At 43.9% G+C, this 14,353-nt stretch overlaps 1 long non-coding RNA gene across 1 annotated transcript in view; it reads left to right on the top strand.

Moving 5' to 3' along the window:
* Nucleotides 1-10,986: 10,986 nt before the first annotated feature.
* LOC117976855 (uncharacterized) overlaps nt 10,987-14,353 on the top strand; it is a 240,324-nt gene continuing 236,957 nt past the window's right edge. The window contains exon 1 of the long non-coding RNA XR_004667674.3: nt 10,987-11,146. This is a non-coding gene — a long non-coding RNA (uncharacterized LOC117976855). The remainder of the gene's footprint in view (nt 11,147-14,353) is intronic.

Raw genomic sequence — 14,353 nt, 5'->3', positions numbered from 1 at the left:
TAGTCCTTCCTGAAGTCAGAGATTCCAAGCTTGTGCTTGTGGGGCTCCAGCCTGCCCTGGTATTCCTTCCTACCTGCTTGCCTGTGGCCAAGAAGCTTCAGAGCACGTTCATGAGGTCCTGTCTGTGTGTGATTTTGCTGGCTGCCTGTCCTGTGGACTTCAGGCTTCTTAGCCAGTTCCCATAATTAAGTCAATACTTTGTTATATGTAGATGTAACAAATACATACTAGCAGGATGCATATTTTTCCTACTGGTTTTTCTTCTCTGGTTGAATTCTGATTCATACACCCACTACTGCATTTCCATGATAGTATTCCTTTAGCTCTTGCCCCAAATGTTATTTTCATCTAACTCCCAACATTTCCAGCATGAAGCTCTTGACCTTTCCCACCAAAAGCTGCTTCCCCAGTGTGTTATCCTCACAGCTCTTCAGGCCCTAACTTCAGAAGGGCTGTTCTTCACATCTCCCTGTCTCTCATAGTCCATATCCAATCTCTCAGGAAATCCTGCTGACTTTACTTTCAAGATATATCCACAGTCAAATCACGTCTCATTTTCTCTGTTGGCACCACCTTGGCTCAACCAGCCCTAATTTTCCATGGGTATTGCAAAAGCTTTCTTTTTACTCATGCCACCCTATAGTTCCTTCACATGTAGTAGCTGGAATGACCTGGAAACATTAGTCAGAAATGTCACCCCTTTGCTCACCCTTCAAGGGCTCTTCATTCCAGTTGGTGAAGAAGCCAGAGTTCTTCCAGTGGCTCACCCCTCACGAGGGCTGGTCCTTGTACACTCTGACCCCACTGCCTTCCCGAGTGCCTCCTTGATGTTCCTAGAAACCACCCACCCTTTTAGGGTCACCTCAGGGAACTGGCTGTCCCCTCTGCTGGGGTGCTTCCCTTGAGCAATGGCCTGGCTCCCTGCTTGATCTCTAAGTCTGTGCTCAAAAATCACCTCCAAATTGGAAGGTCCGCCCTTCCCACACTATTTATAATCATTACTGACCCCACAGCAGCCAGTCTTTTTTTCCTGTTCCCTTGCCCCTGCAGTATTTATCAGGATCTACTATACTGTATCATTTACCTAGTATATTTGCTTATTGCTACCCATGTCCCATGAGAATGTGAGTTCTGGCTTTGTCTTTTTGTGCCCTGAGATGCTGAGAACATTGTAGGCTCTCAATAATGTCTGTTGAATTAATGATAATTTTCCTCTCATAGGCATGAGATAGAGGCACTTCCTCCAACCTCACACCCACATTTTGGGCAGGAAAATAAGAAAATAAAGATGAATGCAAAGACAAAAATGAACAGGAGTAGGAGGAAAGGAAAAAAGGAGTAAAATGGGGAAAAAGAGGAGGAGGAAGAAGAAAGAAACAGTGTCTATTTCATGAAAATAATTCTGAAATACTTAGCAAAGCTTCGCATCTGCCTCACTGGCTAGTACTGAGTCAGTGAGGGTGAGTATTGTATTTTGTCAAGTTAAACAAAACTAGAATTTTTGCTAATAAGAAAGAGAATCAATGTTGAGTAGCTAACTAGTAGCATCTTCAAAAATGTTAGTATCTATGTAGTCTTCAAAATCACCCATTACATAGGCATTCTTATTTCCTTTTTATAGATATAGAAGCCAACATTGAAAAGGGAGAAGTTGCCAAAGGTCAAACCACTGGTAAGGTGCCAAGCTAAGACTGAGGAGTCTCTCTAGCTCCATCCTGTTATTATCATATACTATTGCTGATGGCCCCCCCATTCCTTTTAATTAGTTCAATCAACTAAGTACTTTTTAAACATTACTCTTGGTAAAATATTATGCTAGATACAATGGATAGAAACTTTTGCCATTAAGAATTTTATGCTCCAGTGGTCACGGTAGGATAAAATTACATGAAAGGATGACGAGTAAATTAATTACACAAGGAGTCTATGCTATTAGAGTTCAGAAAACAAGAGCATCTGGGCTGGTCTGAGAAGGCATTAGAGAAGAGACAGGATTTTATGTGGACCTTGGGAATGGATCCACATAGAAGAATAGGGAGGGATGTATAGGTAGCAAGAAATTGTCTGTGTCTTGGCAGAAATGATGATGTGTCTTTTCTTAGGATAGTATCTGAGAAATAATACTTTGGAGATTAATTATCATCTTAATGTATCTTGACAGTAATAGAGACAGATTATTTCAATAAGCATGCTGTTGGTAGATTTACCAGTTAGTAAGGTGCATGACTGTGAATTTATAGCCATCTCATCTCATTAGTAAATAGAAAATTGTTCAGTTGGTAAAATCACAGGTGCAGAACTCCCTGAGGGCAGGCAACATGCTCTCTGTATGGTGGTTAATCTCCTTCCAAGGTTCATAACACCCTGGATTAGGTGTACCTAATGCACTTCCAGATCCTCAGTTTGCTGGGTGGATCAAGGTTGAACACATCAAGTTTCAGAAGCTATCACATACAAAATGACTTTTTAATGGTTATTGATTTCTTAAAGATATTTTGTGCTATTTTTGCAACTGTTGGTTTGTGATATGGGCAACCCCAGCTGTTACTGTGGCCATAGTTGATTGGCTCAGGGTGGCTGCACGAGCCAGAAGATACCATCCATGGGTGGGTATCACAGTGTCCCAGCCACCCTGCTGTGGTTTCTCAAGTCCTGCCCTGGAGTGTTCTAATCCAGCAGGCACCCAGCCAAGTCAATGCAATGCAGACAGCTGCCCTCGATTTTCTGCTGCTCATGTTAGAAGCAAGAGTTCTATATGGCTGATAGGGAAATCCTTGTTTTACCACACACCTGAGTAGGTAAAGGACTTCCAGCTTTTGATACAGTTAGGTGGTACCACGTGGTGTGTTCGCTGGGAAATTCTCTCCCACTACTTTGTGCTACTTCCCAGTGAACTGGAGGCTGTCCTGAGAAGCTTCTAGTTATCCTCTGACCAGATCCTCCTGAGGCAGGAGGTGCAGGAGAACAGAAGTGTGCCCTGTGCTCTTCTGAGCAGAGAAGCACCATGAGCTGGGGCAGGCAAACCCCACTGGGGCTGGCATGGCTCACTGGGGCTGGCACGTGGAGGGAAGTGCTGCCTCCCCAGGCCTCTGCTTTAATGATCAGCTTAGTCACTGGTGTGACTGTGCCCTGGGCTATTGCCTGAGGTGAAACCTTTACCTGCTCCCTGGTCTGTCTTGGTAGAATTGATCGATTTCAAAGGTATACAGCTAAGCAGATTCTTATTTCTGAGAATACCACCTGTGTGGCACCTCCTTTCCAGCTCCTCAGGGAATGTGAGACATGTGAGGAGCTGCCACACTCCTTGCCAGTAGTCACAGGAAAGAGTGGTTAACAAGTTAAAGTAACCAAGAGGAATACATGTGTTGAGTCAGCTGATGGCGTTTGCAGGTGGAATGTCCTTCTTACCACTGATGCCCAGAGTGATGGAAGAAGTGGGGCATCTTCCTATCCTGGCTTTTCGCCCCTCCCCTCCCTTGTGTCCTTTGACACTATCCACTGACCCCTACCTTGTCCTGCAGCTTTCCAGGTCCATGTACAGCCCTTCTGATGCCCAAAGCACCTGATTGTCTCTCTGTGTTGTCAGCTTGGGGCTGGGCTTCTTGGCTTACTCTGACAGCCACAGTGTATACACACACACACACACACAAAATCTCCAACCCATACATTGGAGAAAAGTTAGGATTGCCTCCTGTTGGGGCCACCCGCGTTTTTCCTCTTTACTAGGAAATGGCAGTTTCCTCTTTACTAGGAAATGCCATCTGCCTCTTTACTAGGCAGATGGCAGTGCTCCCCGAAACCTTGCTTGCCTTCAGCATTCTGCACGGAGAAGACTCCACTTCCCAGGCTTCTTACTGTTAGGCAGGGCCGTGTGACTAGTCCCAGGGAATGAGACACAAGGCAAAGTGACATGGGGACTTCTAGTCTGAGGCACTTGAGAGCTTCAGTGAGCTGTCCACGTTCCTTTATTCTCCCTGCTGGAGCAGCCCAGGTGGCTACATGTAGAGATAAACGCAACCTGGATCATGAGTAGCTGCAGAGAAAGATGCCTTGGTGCTCCTCCATGCTGTGTGAGTGGAAAATCCACTGCCATTAAATCACTGAGATTTGGGGGTTATTACTGATGCAGAGTCTAGCCTCTTCAGGCTCATTTAGGAGCCATTCACAAAGTTTTTCTCAAGTGATATGCCCAATGAATCCTACTATGTTTCTCTAGGGACACAGTCAGTAATGTTGAAATGAAATTTATTTCTTAGTAACATACTATTGGAAGATGCTAGAAAGTTATTCGAGAAAAGAGAGATAGTCCAGAAATAGAATAATTTGTAATGAAAGGAAGAATAGACTTGAAGAAATAAGAAAGGATTACCCAGAAGTTCTGTCTGGAAAAGTTCCCATAGGAGAAAAGGAAAAGAATTCAAACTTGCAGATTCACAGATCAATAACTCAGGTGGGAAGAGGAAGATGAATAAATTCACACAGGTTTATGAGTACAGGGGCTCATAAATGAAGGAAGTAATGGGGAAAGAGAAGGCTAAATGTAAAAATATACAGCAAATTCAGCAAAATCTAAATGGCTCTGTTTATCAGGGGATGTTTTGGAGTCCTTGATTCTTCTTAGATCTTCTTTAGATGCTCAGTAAACTGGACCTTGGCATGGAGGAAAGAGAGGAGAAAGGCAGAGTGAGGGAGTGCAACCAACACACCCCCAGCATTCAGTCCCAGTCTCCAGGACCATGATCCACTTTGTAAAGACCCGAGACTCAACCAACAGCCTCTCAGTAACCTATTTAGAATAATAGCATCCAGAGACAGCTGGTGAGGCCCCTCAGTTTTTTGCCTAACTCTATTTTGCATATGAAGAGACTTGAGCCAAGTTTTTTGTCACCGTTAGAAGGTGAAATATACTGGATAGCATGTCTCCCACCAGGTTGGGGCACTTTTCCAGTCTAGGCTTCTCTGGTTTCTGAGCCTGGCATCTCCACTTTTGCAAACTGGCCTCTTTGTGGCTTAGGGAATGTGACTGGCATAGCACAGGTTCTGATGGACTAAGGAAAAGAGATAGCATTTCCAGTTCAGTAGAGACTTCCACTTTACCTAAAATCATCTGGTCATTTTCCCCCTAATGCTGATTTCAGAATTTCCTTCAAAATTTAGACTAATTTATGCTTTGTTAAAGCTCCACACAAACTTTTGTGGTTAAATAATGACATTTTATTCTTGGTACTTCACTTGTTGTTTGTGAAATATGAGACAGCAGGGGCTGTCCTGATTGTAAAAGTTAAATGTTGTACAAAATCACTACTCCAGTACTTAACCGCAGGGTGACAAAATGGGTTGATGGTAATTACTTTGGCTCAACCTGTAGAACTTGAATGATTTACTAAAAACTCTGCAATAACATAATATCTACATGATGACAATTAAAGTAACAAGACAACCTCAAGGAGTAAATATTTTATGTAATGAATTAACCATGCAAGTTTCATTCATTCATTCGTGAACGTTAATTAGAATCCTGAGGTTAAATTGCTGTGTGGTATAAAGTCAGTTTATGCTAAGTAATCAAGTAGATAAAGAGTAATGATGCAGGGTTTATATTTTAATTTACTGTTCTTTCTTCCTGCCAAAAATGAGAGATCACTCATAACAGTCAAACAAGCAGCTCTGCTCTCCCTTCCCTTCCTAAGAGAAAACACACGACCTGGTCTCCTTTAAGCAGAGCTGCACAAAGGTCTGAGCTTCTTCTGGTGGTATCAGGTTAAAGAGACAATGGCAGGACAATATCATCCTGAAACATTGGGTAGCAGATTCCCCATTTACATAAAGTTCCAGGACACAGAGTGGGATGGGCAGAATAATATCCCCTCAAGGATAGCCTTGTCCTAATCCTGGAATCTGTGAGTAGATTTCCTTTATGTAGCAAAAAGGATTTCACATGTGAGATTAGGTTAAGGACCTTGAAGTGCAAAGACTATTTTGGATTATCTGAGTGGAGCCAATGTACTCACAAGGGCTCTTAAAGAGGGAAAGGAAGGTAAAAGAGGAAATCAGAATGATGCACTGTGAGGACTCGACCCATTGTGGCTGGCATTGAAGATGGGGGAAGGGGCCATAAGCCGAGGAATATAGGCCACTTCTAGAAGCTGGAAAAGGTGAGGACTGGATTCTCTCCTAGAGCCTCTAGAAAGGTATTCAGACTTGCTGAGACTTTGAAAGTCACCCTCTGAGACTTGTGTTGAACTTCTAGCCTCCAGGACTGTAAGACAATACATTTGTGTTATTTAAGCCACTAAGTTTTTGGGAGTTTGTTACAGCAGCAATGGGAGACTAATACATCAGGGACTGAGTCTAAGTTGCCCACTTAGACTCAGTCCCTGATTTGCCTAAAAATCACATGAGTATTTGTGGAATGAATGAAGGAATGAATGACCGGAACTGTTAGTGGTGGAAGAGATCCGAGTTACCCCAAGTTACCGGTGGCATAGTCATGTGGGTCTGCAGCATCTTCAGCCCTTGCCTCCTCAGAAGAAAGAATTTGACTGAGCGGCATAAAGCAGAGAAAGATACTGAGGCTAGTTTCAGAGCAGGAGTGAAAGTTTATTTAAAAAGGCTTTAGAACAGGAAAAAAAGGAAAATTTGCTTGGAAGAGACCAAGTGGGCACCTGTAGGTCAAAGAGAGAGAGAGAAAAAAGGGGGCCTTTACCTTGATCCTGGGACTTTATAGGATGGCCCCTTTCCCGTGATGCTCCCCTTAGGGTGGGCTGCCCACAGGCACAGTGCCCTCCTTACCCTTGGGAATTGAGCACACACAGTGCGTTTAGGGAGTTGCTTGCCCTTCAGAGGTTTTCTTCCCTTTTCTGGTGGAGTGTCCCTAGAAGGTCACACTTATCATTATTGTTTTTTAATGTGCATGCCCAGGAAGTTGCTTCTCCCTGGAGTCTGCTTTAATTAACACTTTAATGTTAACAGGTGTGGACCATCAGGAAATGGCCTCTCCCTGGCGCCCCAATTTATCACTTTTAGAGAGGCAATGCATTAATTGCCTAACCATCACCGGACACTTCTTGTGGGTTGGGGGGGAGCTCTCTCATGCCTCGCTCATGCCTGTCTACCTGTAACGGAACTACTTGTTATGCAGATATACCTCAGCTAGAATCTGATTGACATACACCTCTGCACACCTGTTGTCTAACGGTAACTGAGGTTCAAAATACTAACCCTCTAATACTGCAAAATCCAGAAACACCTATTTAAGGAATCTTACCCATATTTACTGTTGGTTTAGAGGAAGAGAAGGCACTTCAGTGTATCCAGTGTCTATACTGGATCAGATGCTTCATCCTTCCAAAATATTAGCCCTCATTTCCATTGCTCTCCATCCCTGTTTTATTTCCTTATGGGAGCTATCACCCTCTAAGACATCCATGTTCACCATATTTCTTTGCATGTTAATTTCTCCTTCATCCTTCTGAAATGTGAGCCCTATAAGAGCAGATACCTTTGCTTAGATTGGGTTTTTGAAGGTAGTAATTGATCACACTTCCCCCAAACAGAAGGATTAAAATATCAGCATTTAACAGATCCAGTGCAATTAGGAATGTGGTCTTACCTAGGGCTCCACCAGGGCTCTGATGATGTCCCCTCCCATTTCATTGAACCCCATCTGCCAGTTTGCTCCTCACAGCAGGAGCAGAATCGGCCCCAAGAACTCACAGAGAGAAAGCACCACACCCAGGGGCAGCTGCTTCCTCTGAGTTCACACATCAAATAATCTGCTAGTCCCTCTTGGGGGGAAGTGAGGCTGGTAGGGAGGCAGGCCCTGTGTCACCTCTTTCAGAAGAAGACCTGAACATGGAGATGGGGTCCCGGGGGCAGAGGCTTCAAATTAACTCTGCTCTTGATCCCTGCTGCATCTCCAGTGTCTAAAACAGCTCCTATCACGTGGGAGACATTCAATAAATATGGGTCAATGAATAATGAATAAATATATTATCTCATTTCATCTTCAGAACAACTCTAGAGAGCTGATTTTATGTCTATTCTGCTGGGGAAGTTTGGATAAACTTAGTGAGGTTGGATAATCACTGAGCAGCAGAGCTGGGATTCAAATCTGGTTCAGCCTTGCTCTAAGGCAAATCCTGCTGTCTCCCATGTGCACTTGACGTGGTTCTACTTTGGAAAGAGACCACTGTCTGATGCATTTTTTGCATTTTTGCTCAAAAGTCTGCTAGATTCAGAAGTCAACTTCAAGGTCGCGCATGCTGGGCAGCCCTGAGTGCGGGGTTTCCAATAAGTAGGCAGGTTCACCTTCTCAGCTGTAAAACAAACCCCAGTGCCCACTCAGGGCCAGACACTTCACTGGTGCACAAGCATGAAACACGGGCTCTCAGATTGCCCCGCTGCTGCCCAGGCCATTTACAGTGCTGAAAGCATCATGTAAGCTGCTTGTATTTTCTCCTTGTCTATATAAAAGTCCTCTGAGGAACTCAACGCCTTTATAGCTATTGTTACAATAATAGTCCCCTGGATTGGGGGGGAAAAGGTTTTAAAAAGCATTGACTATGCACTTAGCAACTTTCTCAGCAATTCAAGGACTGAGGCTAAGCACCGCTCTGAGTTTGTGGAGAGCATATTTTAGTTTCTTATTTCCTAGGAGTAATTTTCACCTGAATTGCAGAGAATGCATTTGAGAACACTCTTGTGTCTGCAACCAACAGGAGCATGGCAGCATTGTATTCTGAGAAATTTGGGCTGGGTGCGGTGGCTCACGCCTGTAATCCCAGCACTTTGGGAGGCCGAGGTCGGTGGATCACCTGAGGTCAGGAGTTCGAGACTAGCCTGTGCAACACAGTGAAACCCCGTCACTACTAAAAATACAAAAATTAGCCAGGTGTGGTAGCGGGCACCTGTAATTCCAGCTACTCGGGAGGCTGAGTCAGGAGAATCGCTCAAACCTGAGAGGCAGAGGTTGCAGTGGGCTGAGATTGCACTATTGCACTCCAGCCTGGGTCACAAGAGTGAAATTCTGTCTCAAAAAAAAAAAAAATTACTAGCTGGGAGGAATTACCAATTCAATGAAAATTATAGCAGAAGTTTGTTTTTTGAGACATTTTTTGAACACACCCTCTCTCCCGTGTCAACACATGCATCTGTAGTATGCCCTCAACAGGTGCTTGATAACAAAGTTAGTGGATTTTCCAACTTAAAATTTATCTGGATCAGTTGCTGTAAGACATATGGTTCCTCATTACACCATGTGATGCTCTGATAATGACTCGTTTCTTTCTATTCCAACTTGGAAAGAAGCTTTTGCCACCCTCCCACCTGTGTCTTGATCTCAGCCAGTGAGCATAGGTGCCTCCTTCATAGTCCCTTGTTATCAGCTCCATCTCTTTCCAGCTTCCTTTTCTGCTCTCACCATGAAGTTTAATAGTCTCAATACACTTTTATCTTTGCCTTTTATGTGGTTGCTACTAAATCTCTTATGCTGTCATTTTAATGACTCACTTTTATCCCTTTTCCAATTGCTCTCAGCACTGCCGCGTGGGGACTCAGCACCTGGATCTTTTCTGAAAGGTGACGATTCTATATCCTGTTACATCCCACTGGGATGTCAGATTAGAGAAACAGTCTCAGGGCTAAATCCACAGAGTCCTTCCTGTCACCGTTCCTTGCAGTTCCCATTCCCCAGGGGTTTGAAGGCATAAGGACCCCTGTTGTTTTGTAAACACGTTCCACCTTACGATGACATCTACTTCTCTGAACTGGAGCTCTTGTTGGTGCTATCTGCTGGGCTCTTGGCTGTCTTCTTCCTGTTCATGTGTTCTGGCATTGTCACATCAGTGTGCTTTGTATCCCTGCTAGGACTTTCTTCTCCTCTGTTGCAGGGTCTGCAGCTTCCACAGAAACCACTTCTAGCACCCAACACCGTGATGGATGAGAGGGAGTCAACTGATAGGCGTTAACCGAGTTTCAACGTGCACTGCATTTTGTTGCACACTGTGGTCCCCTCAGCCTTTCTTGTGTGATTGAAAGGAGGCAGCGTGACCACCAGGTAGAGTCCTCCTTGGCTCTGCGTTCTGGAAAGGGGCAGGTAACCTCCTTGATCTGCTGTGATTGCCAATTACGTTACTAGTTATTCTACCCTAGAACTAGTTAGATCTACTCTAGTATCTGAATCCTTTATACAAACCAAGCAAGTGTTTGTCAATAAGTATGAATCTGTACTTTGAGTATAGCATTCACGAACAGTACACTTGGGAATAGAGCTGATGCTGGTGATTTCCAAAGGCGGTTAATGTGAATGTAGTTCTGGGGTTAAAGTCACGTCTTTTCATGAGATACACAGCCAGAGCTGTGTTAGGCAGTTCCTATTTTCTGATATGCACTTTTGCTCATTTTCCCTGATGACTCTGTGTGGTCTGTACTGGCCTGCAGCAATTTATAGGGCAGTGACTTTCTTATCTCAGAGTTTATATTAAAATTCTGTATTTCACAAAGGGCATTATTGGTAGAAGTCATATGACAAAAATTCTCCATGGTCAAATAGGTTTGTAAGATGCCTGGTTAAGTATATTTCTTGACGACAAGATTTCTTGGACCCTCTAATGCACTTACGTGCATTGCCAGGGGCCTAGCTGAGCTGCCAGGTGTGGGAGTAGTTGATGAAGTCAATAAGCTAAAAGGAAAGTCACCGTGCAGCCTTTAATCCCTTCCTGCAACAATGGCACAATCAAGGGGCTGAACCTGAGGAAGCACCAACTACCCCCCGCCCCATTTTTCCCCATGGAATGGCACAAGGTTGAAGGTCAGGTGAATCAGCACAGACCTGGAGGGTGGCGGGTATCTCATTGCGGAGGGAGCCCTGAACAGAAAAGGCTCTGGCAGTTTTATGCACTAGCAGCCAGGGTGTGGGAGGGTTGGAAAAGTGCTAGAACTGGAAAAGTATCAAGTACTGAGTCAATGTGGAGAAATAGTTTCAAGATTCCCGCTCCTCTCTCTCCACAGGGAGGTCACCTAGAGGGGCCTGAGGAAGCCTCTGGGTAGGCCCCCGGCAAAGAGGGCTTGGAATGCAGGTGTCAGGGCTAGGTACAGATATGTGTAAGCACATGACTGGCGTGGCCTGCAGCTCCCCCAAGAGAAGGTAAGACACCGCGTGCACCAGGTCCCTGTTGGGAGGGTGGCTTCCCTCATGGGGTCTGCCAGGTAAACCTTTGTAATTGTCTACAGTTATGCCTGAAAAAATCACACACAGGAATTTGGACAGGAGCTGATCTCCTCATGCATGATGGCCTTCCAAGAAAATAATGTATACAGTAGGTCATTTCTCAAACATATTTGACTACGGAGTTTGTGATTGCATGTTTCTTGTGACTGGTATTCTAATTACAGAAGTACTAGTCTTTCTATCTGAAACTGTTCAAAGTTCAGTGTTTAAACAATGGAAAAGCTTTCCCCCTAAGTACACATATTTCATTAGTAGCGTTTCTTTTGATGTAGCTGAAAATTTGGATAACTGTGCCTTTCCTTCAGTATGCATGTGTTTTTCCAATGTCACCTGCAAAATGCTCTATTTTTTCAGCTGCCTGTGAGTTTTGTCTAAAGGTTATCTGGGTCAACTCAGGTCAGAGGGATTTTTGTAGAACATCCTGAATTTAGCAGTGAGGAACTCTCAGCCCAGCATGATTCATGGATGTCTCACAACCTCATGTTTTCTGACATCCGCCATCAAGGCAAAGATCCTAGAGCACTTGTGTCTTATGGTGTGATTGTGTGTGTGACTGTGCGTGTGATCCTTTACCATCCATGATTTCAGAGGGAATCAGTGGAAGTGCAAAATAATGAGAAATGGTATTTTTCATTTGTCCTGTAATGTCCTAGGTTTGTTGATTCAGCAGATTTAATAATTACATTTTACTTCACTCACTTGCGCATTAAAATGCCTTTGCACTCTCTATAGGGAATTAGTAGGAGAGAGGGGCTCCCCAAACCACCAGGTCAGTTCACATGACTGCCCTATCTTTGGGTCATCATTCAAACTACAGCAGTGTTCTGTATTGGGGTGCCAGATTCACCAAGTGGAAATGATTTGTTTCTGTTCAAAGAAGTTGAAGCTTGTGCAAAACAAAACCATAACTTGTAGTTTATTGAATGTATCTTTACTTATGAGGTTTTGTTTTTTATATACATCAAAACTAGATAAAAAAATGTGGCTGTGCAGAACCAAGAAGGTTTCATCCAGGCAGGATTCTGTGGACTTAGCTTAGGAGAGTGGTTTTTATAGTAATTTTTGTGTATGAAATGCTTTCTTCCAGGGAAATCTTATGAAGAATGCCAATATTAAAAATCAGAGTGGGTCACGGTTGAAAGTAGGTGGGAATACATTTACGCCCTCTTCTTTTTTATAGTGTCCCTGAGGGGCTATGTGTCTATCTGCTGGAGGAGAATGGTGATCTGATACACTGTTTGGGTCCAACCCCTTTAAGACAACTTTCCTTAACAACACTTATAGATTTCCCAATTCAGGATTTTAGTAACAACAGCAGCAGCTGCAACGTTTATTATGCACACTCAACAGGTGGCAGGCAGTGCATTTGGCACTTTACATGGGCTGTCTCTTAAGCCTCACAACAAATGAATGAGGTAGTGTCAAGTCAGGGAACAGTCCCTAAGACCACTCTCACTTCTGACACCAATTGCAGATTTGGGGGTCCTCGAGACAATCCTCAGTTTTGATATTTTGCTAGAAGGGCTCACAAACTCACTGAAAGCTATTATACTCATGGTTACAGTTTATTACAACAAAAGGATTAAAATCAGCCAGGAGAAGAGGCACACAGGGCAGATCTAGGAAGGTTCAAAACATGGAACTTCCAGTTGCTCCTCCCAGTAGAGTCACAGTACTAACTTCTCCCATCAGTGATGTGTGACAAACCACACAGAATATTGCCAGCCAGGGAAGCTATGCAACCCTTGGTGTCCAGTGTTTTTGTTGGGGATTGGTCATGTAGACATGCCTGACCTGAGCTTCTAGATCCTTCGAAGTTGAACTGATGATACATGTGACCAGAAACCCTCTTCCTAAATCATATTGTTAGACTGGGGTGGCCCAACACACCCAGGTAAACTAAGACACGTTTATCAGGACACTAAGACGCTAAGGCTTTCCAAATGCTTAGAGAGCACCTCCCATGAACCAAAAGAAAAGACCAGATTTCTCTTTGGGCCATGTTGAATTCTTTATTTCATAGATAGCTACTAGAATTCTCTTCCATCTCATAGATGAGGAAACTGAAGCTTAATGAGTCTAAGTAACACTTTGTAGTTGGTGAAGCTGGGTCTTGAAGCAGGGCAGACGATTCCGGAAGCTAAACTTTTAACTTTAATTTCTTATGAAGGTATTTGACAGTCCAAGCTGCACCATTTTGTAAACCCCTGCCATTTTGCAAACCCTGGTCAGAATGGAAAATTCCACTAGGGCTCAGGCCATAAGAAACATCCTGGGACTTTCCAGACAAGTCCCAGGCCTAACCGCCTGACCCCAGGAAATTCCTCCCTTATCATCAGCTAACCACACTGCCCACCCCATTTCCCAACAAGCCCAGACCCCTCCCTCCTGGAACTATAATTACCCCAGCCTGTAAGGGGGTGTGGGCTCTGGTGCTAGCTGATGTCCCCCTCCGCAAATCTTTGTTCAATAAACCTTTGTTGCCCTAGAGCTGCCTCTGTTCGTTCCTTCTCCCTTTCCTGCTCTAACAGTATTAAAAAGAATTATTGGTACTTGACCCAATGGTTAATTTAGACATAAATACACATGCTATCAAAGAAATTATAGTCAGGTAAACTCACAGCAGAATCCTGATATTAACAGGCAGTCCTGTCATCTCCAGTGTAGCTAGGAAAAAGCCCATTCTTGTCCATTTGTCCCAGGTCACTCCCGACCATGTGAATAGATCATCAGAATTGCCAGTCTGAGTGCTGCACCCCCCCAAGTCACTCCACGCTGCCTGTCGTCTGCCACTGTCAGTGTTCAGCCTTTAAAGTCTTCATTAACTTCATTTACAATGGTCTAGCTATTTCTGTTCTTTAATTGCTAATTCCACAATGCCAGGGTGAGCTTTCCTCCAATGCAAATGTTTTTGAAAATGCTGGCTACAAAACATTTTTGCTGCAACATGCCTCTGATTGCTTCAAATTGTTTCTTTTCTGCACCACTACCTTTGAAAAGTTTAAAAAAGGTACTGTTTGCTCTTCCATATCCTGTGATAATTATAAGAGACTCTATCCTTGCATCCTAGAGCTGCTTCCTGTGCCTTCTCTCTCAAAAACCCCTGCTGCAGCGACTGTAGTT

The sequence above is a fragment of the Pan paniscus genome, chromosome 17 (genome assembly GCF_029289425.2).
Source record: "Pan paniscus chromosome 17, NHGRI_mPanPan1-v2.0_pri, whole genome shotgun sequence".
Classification (NCBI taxonomy): Eukaryota; Metazoa; Chordata; class Mammalia; order Primates; family Hominidae; genus Pan; species Pan paniscus.
Note: the sequence above shows the minus strand (reverse complement) of the source record. Positions and strands in the feature narration are given on the sequence as shown.